Genomic DNA, 12,038 nt, shown 5'->3' with positions numbered 1-12,038 from the left:
TAAAAGACATAACCATAATTGGAACTATTCATTTATTGTACAGAAGCATGATAAAACGCTATACTTCAGCGCGACATTTTGATGGTTCTCCTAATACCGAATTACAAAATAATTGCGCTATAAGTGAAAGCAATCTTTACATAATGTGAGTTTTGTTGTTCATGCAATTTAATTTTAAGAAAAGCAAGATAGTTCTTGTCATTTAAGAAAACATTCTAAGTGGTTGCTATTGATTTGCCGGAAAACAATGGTTGATGGGCTGTTTATTAGACACATTAACAAGATAACAAGTGATTATTCTCAGAAAGCGATAGACCATAAAATAATGGAATGAAATCATCTCAAGTTTCGTAGAAACAAAACAGAAAACAGAGAAAATGCGTCGTTTAATGCAGTTTTTGTAACATTTGCAAAGTGGATGTGATTTGTAAGAGACGATTTGCATCGCTATTCACGCTAAATGTCATGGGCTGTTTACCTCAGCCGTCAAACAAACGAGGTATAGTGATACTTGAGAATCGAATGAACCCCAAGTCCAATTATCTAAAGTTTATACAATGAATACGATTATCAAATACAATTAACACATCTTCCACTAAATCGCAAACTATTATTTGTGATACAAATTGCGTTTTATGAGGCAGATGATTTTACCAAGAGGCAGACTTTTGAAACCTTTTGAAGAAATGTTCTCCTAGAATAGAATTGTGGAGTACAATTATGTAACTGGTGTTTTGTTCAAACAAAATGATTTAAGGTAATTAAGAACAAATTAGTTCGGAATTGGTTCATATTGTTATTTTACGTACGTTTTAATTACCGTGTTTTCAAATTTTCTGTTCCAAAAATTACTTATATTATGATATTTTAAATTTGTAGAACGAAGCCAACTTGACACGCCTTCATATTTTTATCAGTGACTTCGTATGTACGAGGATGTCTAATGCAAATTCATAAGTACAATTTTACGTATTTGTGTTATTTTTAATTTCATTTTTTGCTATTTATAGGTACTTCAATACCATGATAAAGACCTACAAATGTACTAAACGTATGCAACAGATAATTGTTAAACAGATTGACCGACCGACATACAGTCGCCTAATACAATATAATTATTTTGATCACACGCCTTTTTTTTAATTCCAATATTTTATCATATTCTTAGAGTCAATTGCAAGACATTACAAATTGGCAAAATAGATAAGGATGCGAAATAAATTGGAATCAGATGAAGGAACGTTTTATTCTATTTAATATAAATGCTAGAACAGGTGTGGGACCTCTGTCGCATTACGTTTGTTAATAGCTCTGATTTTTACCTGCAGGATAAATTTATTGCTTTAACCATATGCTATACGATTTAATTTTTTTTCTAATCTTCAAAATGAAGACATGTTCCCGTATTTCCATCAATTATACTAGATGTTTTAGTATCTTAATTGACGGTAATTGAATTTTGCCCTAAAGGTCCGAACTATACTAAGTGGTGACGGTCTGTCAGGCATATGATGGAAGTTATTGTAAAAACATGAATTAAATTTTTACAGGTAGTCACGTGTCACTCATTTGTATAGGGACACCGAAACTTCATTTATCCCACAATGAACTTAATAAAAAAATTTTTTTTAAATGTTTAACGGTGAAGCAGTGCTGTTTTAATAATTAGAACGATCCTTTGTCAAGGAAACAAAATAGAATAAAATACAATGCAATTAAATTAGAGATCAAAATGTTTAAGATAAGAATGCAAATAACTACACTCTATTTGTGATATATGATTAGAAAAACCCTGTTTATACAAGAATGTGTGCATTTTCTACCCAAATCAATCTTTCATATCTTATTATATCAGGTATCGCTTATAAAGTAAAATATTTTTAATATGTCATAAAACACATATAAATAAACTTTAATTGTTTTGAAATGAAAATTTTGGATTTTAGTTTATTTGTTAAAAAAAGAGAATGTTTAATTTAACTTGTATAAAATATTAGTATATTGGAATTAACGTCCATTGGTCTACATTGTCGTGGTATTAACCGCTTGTACTATTTCATTGCGCTAGTTCAAACTGGTTGGTTTTGCATAATTTGGAAAAGAGTTAGGAGGTAAAAACGTAAATGTACATGAATTTAAGACAATGACAAAATTCATAAGCACACGAACAAGACGCAATATCATACAGATATAATGTGAAAAAGTAACTTTCATGGCTAAACATAACATGTTCTGTTTTTTTTTAATAATCAAAAGAATGCTATTAGGCAAGCTAACGGTATACTATATTAAAATACCAATCATATTAATATTGCAAATTCAAATATTCTGTACATGCGCTTTCAGGAGTATTTTGTCCTCAATTTCATTAGAATCAATCACATATGCAAATCGAAATAAAAAAATTAAGTATACACAAGAGGAACTCCAAACAAAAAAATATCGAAATAGGATGCCGAATTCAGCATTAAGAGTTTTAGTCCTATGATGACAATTCATTGAATAAAACCTTAATGCTTTTGAGCGATATTGAAATTTGTAGAATTTTTTTATAAAGATATATGATATAATTTGGGGTCAGACAAGTCTTTGTTCTGTCACTTAAAGTTGCAATATCATTTTCATCCACTTTAACACGATGTCAATACAAACTTGTTTTAACTGTGAAAAAAAAATCATTTCATTTTACTAAACCTTTATACCTCCATTACCGAATCAATTTGCCGCCGAAGAATATCCTCGTACTCTTTTTCTACGTATAAGCCTATATGTGTATCACAAAGACACAGAAAATGACATAACTTTCAATGTAAAAAAATAAATAATGTTATTTAAAAAAACATACCCATTACATGAGAAATAGAAGAAAATATAAAATTCCGAAATTTTACCTTTTTATAAAAAGGTTATTATTTTCAAATTGAGACTGAGAAATACACGCCTGAACATTTCTTGAATAAATCGATAATTTAAACAATAGTACCCAACATATATTTTGTACATCGCTTATTTGCTATCAATTAAAATTTTGGTTCATGTTGAGGTATTTTGTTTTTCGGGGTTTTAAATTTTCATGTAATTTGATTTTGAAAAGTTCTAATACATTGATCTCATTTAAGAACTAAGACAATATTTAATAATCTATCAAATGATACAAAATTTAAGACGTTTTGGTGGAGCAATAGCTTGTAGAGTCGAATATATGCGACTATTTATGAGAAAATAGAAAATCCCATTAATTACAATCTTTTTTTTATGAATTTTGACTATGAAAATCGCCATAAGTCATTCAAAGTATTTATTTAGATAATAATATTTTTTGCTAAAGCATATTCCTCTAGGGGTTTTGACATTGAAAAATATGTCAATTTATCGATTGTCAGTGAGTTAGGGGTACATATTTTTCATTTTACTCCAAAGCCATTAATGTTATTGCAACTTTTGTGGTACTATTTAAAGGTAAAATATTTGGCTGCCTGATGGTACCTATATATATATATATATATATATGTAAATTTACTTCGTTTTGTAGAAAGAAGTTGTGAGAAAAAAAAACTTTATTACAATATTCACAATGTCCAAAAAGTAAACCACTTAACTCTATCAAGATTTGCTGAAGCCATATGAAAACTACGTCATATAATTACTAAACAATTTACAATAGATAATAACACTCATAACTGAGATACAATAACATTTGCTTTACAAAATTTTATTTTCTCAAGATTGCATAGAAAACAGTATACTCTAAATCATGCCTAGCCTAGCTTCAATGTTGGTTTGGTCGGGCCAGAACACACAATTGACTTGCCTATAATTTTAAATATCCTAGGTTGGCTTGAACATTTTTGGTCTGATTTGTTTTACGCGAAAAATAAAATGACCAAACTATAATCTATATTTCTTCGATAAAATAGTCAGTGTTAAATCAATGTGTAAAAATTTTAATACAAGTATGTTTGAGTTATAAAAAGGACTAATGTGCATAATGGTTGAAATCTATTGACTAATAACTAGAAGACGTAGTATACATGTAACCTGTCATTATATCTCATATATAAGCACTAGTTTGTATTATCTCAGAAACAAATGATTTTTTACGGCTAAAATATAATTGTCACTACATACCACTTGTACAGTCATCAAAGTCATGATTCCAGGGTGGGTAGCACTGCAGTCAGCTTATATAATTGAAGATTAATCCTACTGATATAAACTAACAAAATGTAGTAATCTCCATGGTATGAAAAAAATAATAGATGTGTAATTCCAAAATATCCCATAGACCATACAAACCATATTTACACCAAGTATAATAGGACATGGTTGCAACTTTTTTTATTTCATCAAGGAAGATCAGAAAGAAGAAAATTTAACACAGTTGGTCATTTCATCTTATATCTTATACTTATAATTGAATGATTGAATGTTGTACACGAAATGAATTGACAAAACTGGAAGAAAGAATTCACAAAATTGACAAGCTAATTTGCTGCGAGGCTCTTAACATTAATATGCAACATGTTGTGTCAGATAAGTGAAAAAAGGTGTCTTTCTACATTGCTGAAAATATATTCCCTCTATGCAAGGAATGCATTATGTCCTGACAAAATTGCATTCAATACAGGTTTCAAAATGCAGTAGTTAATGTCAGTTTTGTAATGACCCATACCTTCATAAAAATGTTTCAATTTATGGGGTCATGTAACTCAGTAGTCAGAAGAATGTTGACAGCAGAGACTGATAGCAACTGAACTTAGTACAGAAAGGTTCTGCAGGACATTTAAATTGCAGAACTCACTGTTTCAAAAGATATAAATAATACTGCCTAAACAATCCCTTAATGAAACAGGAACTTGTTTTATCAAAACACGTTTAAAAACTTTTAAAGTATTTTTGAATTTGAAACAAACTTGTGTATACCAATCAAAGCTAAATTACCATAGGTATTGAATCTAAAATGACACATATTATTAAAGTAAGAAAATAAAATTGAAAATGTGTATTTCTATTTTCTATTTCAATATTTTTTACACTATCGAAGACAAACAAAAAGATGAAAAAAATGTTCAGGACAAGCCAGGCTAACGAGACCAGCCTATGTTTTAGAGTATGCCATAAAAACCTCCAAGTTACAAAAATCTTAAGAACTGAAGAACTTCGTGATAAATTTTATATCATAATTATGCTGTCAAACCCAAATAAACAGCAATCAGAAAAAAAAACTGTTCAAGAAAAGTTGAAAAGAGACATAGGGATAGCCATACTGACAGGAAAAAACTGAAAGCGCCATTCTTAAGCGATACTAAAGAAAGCTGTATAAAAAACCACATTAAACTATATATATTTGAAAAAAAAATATAGATTTGTAGGATTTATCAAAGCATATGCAAATTGGAACAGGTACGCATTGTAAATATTCACTGATACATATGTAAACACTCATTACATTTGAACAATATATACACTCCTCATTTTCATTAATCAATTTACATAATTAAACTAGTTGGTCTATACAGTCGAAGGGAAACTGACAATTCATCATTCAAAAAATTAAAAAAAAAACACATTTTGTCACACCTGAGAAATTTTCATTAGTTTTTGTGAAACCGACCAAAAAAGTACAATAGCAATTAGTACGAAATAGACGGATAACACAATAATTAATGACGTTAGAGAGAATAACTTGTGAACTGCCATCTGTTGAAAACTGAACTATGTCATGCAATAATTTTTGTTTGACTCGGACTTGCTGAATGGTAGTTAGAAAATTTTGAATCATATTTCACTCGAGGTTTATTTTATTTAAAGAACGCACTTTAAGACTGTCATTGTTCTAAATGAAATAAACGAGAATAAACAGTCGCTACTGTAATCTATCTATCTTGAACATTGTATGTCTGATCATTTTAGCGAAACCTTTTATACTATATATGTTGAGTCGTTGGATGTTTAATCCTACTGCTAGTGCATGCTATATTTTATTAACATATTAGAACTACGCGTGGTAATGATAAGCTATAAACATATCATTAACGACTTTGGAAGAAAATTTAATTTTTAATTAGTTTTTATCCACAGGCCTGATTTTCGAAATTATCTATAAATGCAATAGTCATATTTGCATTACAAAAAATCGTAGGACCTTTTTGGAACTAATGTATGTCATATTTTTGTATGTTAGTCGAGACAATGTCACGGTTATTCTAGGTAGGATACTCGTTAGAGTAAGTGTGAAACTTATCTATTTTATACCATCGGTCTCGAAATAGAAATTGAAATATGTATCGATTAACTTATATTTTCACAAATTAATTTCATGACTACATAAAAGAGACATGTTTTAAATTTGTGGATTTGAGTTAAACAAAAAATTAAAAATAATTTGCTTGTTTTGTTAGTTTATTTGTTATGACAAACTGATCAACTTATATACCGACAATGAAACTAAAGGTAACATGAGTGAAATAAAACAAAAACAATTAATGACAATTCAAATAGTTACGAACAATCGTGTATAACAAAACGACTTCCATGCAATCCCTACACATTCAAATTATAAAAAAATAAAAAAAAAAGAAACAAATTGTTAGAAGTAAAACAAATAAAGTAGTTTATAAACTTATTATATCAAGACATGTTTGGTGCATATCTATTAAACTTGTCAATTACATCATTGTGATATTTAAATTGCAGAATTCAAACTAAGTTGCAAGAACTTTTTTTTTTGGATTTAATATCAAATAATAGATGCTAAATTTGATTGTCTGCATTCAATTACAGCTCCATTTTGTCGAACTATACTCCTTTCCCAATAGCCTTCGAATAGAATATTAAAATTCAATTTCATTTTATAACCTGTGATTATTTTGGTTTGACAACTCGTTGACATTTATATTTATTTTGTTTTTATTCATTTTCTTTACTGACATTGTAAATAACACTATCATATTACAAGCAGGACGCCTTAAAGGATATTAAAGCGATAAATACAGGCTAAATAACACCATAAATATTCTAAATAAGCGCGATTACTAACACATAACGTCCCTAAATACCGCTACCCGCAAAAGAAAGAATTTAATGGCACGTAATTATTACCTGTAATTTACGTTACCAATAAATAAATCGTCCTCATCAGCAGTGATCAGGAAAGGCATTAAACACATATCAATTGATTCCATCTGTTGAAGAAAAGCCCTCCATATTTATGACTTCCGTGGGTCGTATGCAGAGCCCATTTAAAATAACTATCGATGAAGGTAGTGAAAAGATTTATATTAGGTTATTGTTATATGCTGAATTTTCCAAGAAAATATGTGCAATCAGTAGCTAAATAAGTAAATTAAAAGAAAACAAATACATGATAATAAATATATAATACATTGTAAGTTAACTGTACTTACAGTATTGGTTCAATTGTTTACAATAAACAAAAAATGTAATTTGACAGAAATACACGGAAAAAACTTTTTAAATAAAAAAATAATTTGAAATTTCAAGTCGCATCATAAGTAGAATAAAAAAGCTTATTTATCCGTCTTTATCACGAAACACAAATGGTAAATTTAGTTTCTCTTTGTTCTTGTTGTACATATACATACACATACAGTACCTAAAAGCGAATACATTGACCCAAAGAGGTGATTAATCAGATAAAGACATTTATAGATATCGGTTAGTTTGAAACGTTTTATGGTGAAATTATTGACGGTACGATCTTGGGGTAAACGTCTCGAATTAAATTTTAGGTCTAACTTTTCAAACTAGGTCCCCTGCAAAGCTTTATTTTAAGTTTTGTGTTGTCGTAAATATAAATCATTTATACAATTCTGGAATCATTGTTTAAATGATCAAAGCAGCATTATAGATGTGGAAAAGAAAGAATATATATACAAACGTCTCAGAATGTGACGACTCTATTCGCTACACTGCTCCATCGGATCAAATTGATACAGGGAAGACATGTAAACGTATAGAAAGGTCTGAAAAATTCCCAACGATGTTAGAACTGTCAAATTTACGATGCAGGACTCGAACTCGTACCGCTGTGATCTCTGGTAACACCGCCTGCACAAAGTCCAGCGCCCTAGACTTCTCGGCCAGCTAGGCTATGTAAAAATATAGCTTCCTATGGCCGAATCATTCTTTCTCGTGGGATTAATCTAGGGTTGTAACCTAGTACACGATGTATGGTAGTACGAGAGTATTTTTTTTTTCAGATCCTTCTATGCTTACATTATCTTCCCTGTATCAATTTGATATTGATCTTCATGTTTGTGCATTACTCTAAATATCACGTAATCGCAAATAATCCCGAATCGCTTCTGGCATTTAGGGAGAACGGATATGATGAATATGCCAAAAAGCAACAACCCCAATGAGATGAAAAATTACAGCGTAGTCAGTCCGCATATTTTTTTTTTGTAAAATTGTAATATACCAAAATTAAGCTGTATTTTGAAAATAAACATATGAATTCTGCAGACAAAGAGTACTAAAATTAACAAATTTTTAGTTGAAATGTTAACATTATCAAATGACAAAAATGTTTTCTTACTTACTTGCCTTTAAGTATGTCTTAAGGTAGTAGTGAAACTATCGTTTATTACAAAACAGTCATAGTTTGACTTTTTTTTTTAAAGTAATGACTGAATCAAAGTGTACGCTAGGTGAATACAGTAAAATTATTGTGTAAAACCACGAAGTATCATCAAACTGTCATAAATCTGTGTTATTATGTGAAGACCCTTCTAATATTTCATATTTCTTTGTTTAATAATTGTGTGCAATTTATGGAAATTGGTAGCAGAACGAAAACCGATCTATCAAACAGCATAATGATTTATTTTATAGTAGAAACAGCGCAGAAAGTAATGTTTCACATAATAACTGTGCAAAAGCACTATAAAACTCCTTTTAAGTGTAATTACATTTCAGTACGGGACTTAATTTGAATACATGTAATGTAAAAACTTCCATTTGGAATATTATGCCCCTTTAGGACTTTGAAGTTATAAAATTGTATAGGAATTGACGGTTTGCGTGATGCTAAATGTCGAATTGGTATTGCTATAATCAACCAATTAATTGGCCTGACAAGGAGCCCGTGGGCAAACCTTTCTCCCTTGCCATCATTACAAGTTATCTCCGATTACAAATTAATTAAGGGTAATGTTAATATTTTATATTTTTCTGTCGAATTTGCTATTTTAGTTTCTAGCTATCAGGAAATATTAGCGTGTACGTAACGATGTAAGTTGGACGAAGTGGAGGCAATTAAGTGATTGAAAATTCATTTCAGACCGGTACATTGTATTAATTACAATCAAATGTCGATTTATAAAGCCAATCTCTCCGTTTTATCACAGGATTATGAACATAAAATCAAACTGATGATCACATTCTCGCACGAAACACAATCTGCTCACGAAACAACTACACATAAGCAATGTTTTAATTGTATTAGCGAAACACTTCATTTTCAATTATTGCAATTACACCTTCGTCACGACAAAGCAAATAAACAGGAAAATGTCTGGATTTTTTTAGCTTTTATGTTTGACATTTACAATCAATTCTAAAACGGCCCTGTTTAATATATTACCGCACTAAGGAGACAAACATTGACCAATAATGCAAACAGACTATAAAAAACAAGAGAAAATTACCAAAACGAGGGATATTGTCAATTGATATATATGCTACTGGGATCATTGAAAACGATTGTGTAAGTATTACACGAGGTACTTAAATAATGTTTCAAGTAAAGAATATTTTTGCAACGTTCAGCTCAGAGTAAAACTTAAAAACTTGTTTAGTTTGTTTAAAGTTTTGCAAAATAAGGCAATTATAATTTTTGTGGAATAAAAACTACCTTATGACGCCGATAAGACATAACAAAGGCAAATCAGTGTCGTGTCTAGAATGGCAAAGAATGCTCATCTGACCATTGAACATACTCGATGTTTTCTGGTCCAAACAGCTGATGTTATCTTGGCTATATTTAAAACTATAGATATTTTGCAAACAAAAATAAATTATTTTGCGAGCAAGAAAAACCACAGGAAATAGGTCCCATCGTATTGAATACTTGATGCACAAAGGTGAGTGGCAAAATAAAATAGCTGAAAATTTAATGGGCATTCTAAAACGCAATATTATGTACTAGTATTTGTGGCAAAAAGATGGTTTACAGCGGTAGACAACATTTTGTACTACTTTTTGTTAAGTCGAATTAAACAATCGACTTTGCAGTCATTAACAAATAGTTCTAAAAAATAATTATAATCAAATCTATATCTGGTACCAAATTATCGTTGTTTCATTTAGAACCATTTTTCATGGTGAATAGATCAAATTACACACACATATATTTTGAAATGTTATTTAAAAACAACATTGATCAAAAATTTATTTTCCCAGGTTGCCTTTTCTTAAATGTATTTAATTATTACTCCATTTCACATAGTTCAGACTGTAATTGGTAAACGACACATACATAATTTTAAGGTATTGAACTTCCACATATTTTAATTCTCGAAAAAAAAAAACTTTAGTTTCAATTTTCATCTTTAAAAAAGCCGAAAACACCAAACAAATAGTATGGGACGTATTTATGAATTTTTTTGAAAACAATAACTTAATATGTCAAGAAGTATATTTATGTTTTTAATCGACATATTACCATGGTTACACCCGCACGCACTATAATAAATTGATATTCCTTGGATTATATGCCTCGTGTTATATAGTCTTAAATTAACCGTAAAAAATTCAATGCTTTTACTGATAGCGAAATTGATTCCTAATATTGTATATTAGTTCAGTCATTGTTATCCCTACAGTCTTAAGATGTGTGGACAATGCATGATTGATAAGATTTTCCGGGTTCTTGGTGTGTAAGATGAAATCATTGTGAACAATTAAAAGACTGAACTTCCAGGATGCCAATAGACAATTAGTAGCATTCAAGATTCTACTTCGTTTCCATCACATTAATCTCGAGATCAAGCAAATCGTTTTATTACAACACTGTTTTCTAGTACGCAGCACGTCCTTAAAAGGACATCTTTGATTATCACACTTGTTTTTACGTTATGGTGATAATGTCTTTACGTTAGGCTGACAGTTATTAACATCACAGCTCCTGAGGTTGCTATTCAATACTTAGCGAGTTGTAACTTGTCATCTCCACGATGTTAAAAGCTTAAAGATTTGCTTAAAAGGAGAGTGTGCGATTTTACCACATGTGGTCCCAGTGGAAAGTATAAAGTAAAACAAATACAAGCACAAACTAAGATTGCACAAAACTAAGGTTAGGGGAAGTAGTATTAAAAATGATGATGCAATAACAGAAATATGCAGTTCGTTGAAGTTCTCACGAAGTATTTGTAGTATTTTGTATTTTTTATTCAATTTGTAATGGGTGCACAAGTACAGTTTATTTTGTAGTATGTGTAAATCACTTTCCTTAAACTCGCTACATGATACCGCTATCAATTCAATGTCCCACGCCAACATTTAAATCTTTGTCTTTTATGTAACATGACAGGCCGATGTATCAACTAAGTAGTCCAAAACACATTGATGATACAGAATTTTAAACTGCACTGTCAGGTCTCTTACAAACGTAACTTACACCCGGCTTGTGAAAACAAGCGCCTCTTTGTGTCATGGTCTGGTAAACGCTTTTAATTAATATGGGCATAATTTATACCTTTCATATTTGTTAGATAAATGGTTGAGAATTTGTACCGTTTATCAAACCCTTTGATTTATAACTATCTATTTGATATGATTTATTCAAAGTATTTTCAAGGGGTTTCTTTTTCTATATGAAATTACAACCAAAAAGATTAAGCAACTCAAATAAATTATCCTCTTATAATCATATCTCAAAATCAGAGTCAGAAAAGTGAACAGAGCTATATTTTAACTTTGTAAGCTGTTATTTCCACAAAGGGTAATATGACCGGTAGAACTAAGAAGTGATTTGAATTTTGTAATAAAAATTGATTGAAATGAATGCATGTCAT

This window comes from Perna viridis, chromosome 7, assembly GCF_037379345.1.
Source record: "Perna viridis isolate PV_CMFRI_1.1 ecotype Kerala chromosome 7, ASM3737934v1, whole genome shotgun sequence".
Lineage (NCBI taxonomy): Eukaryota > Metazoa > Mollusca > Bivalvia > Mytilida > Mytilidae > Perna > Perna viridis.
The sequence above is the reverse complement of the archived record's forward strand: the minus strand, read 5'-3'. Positions refer to the sequence as shown.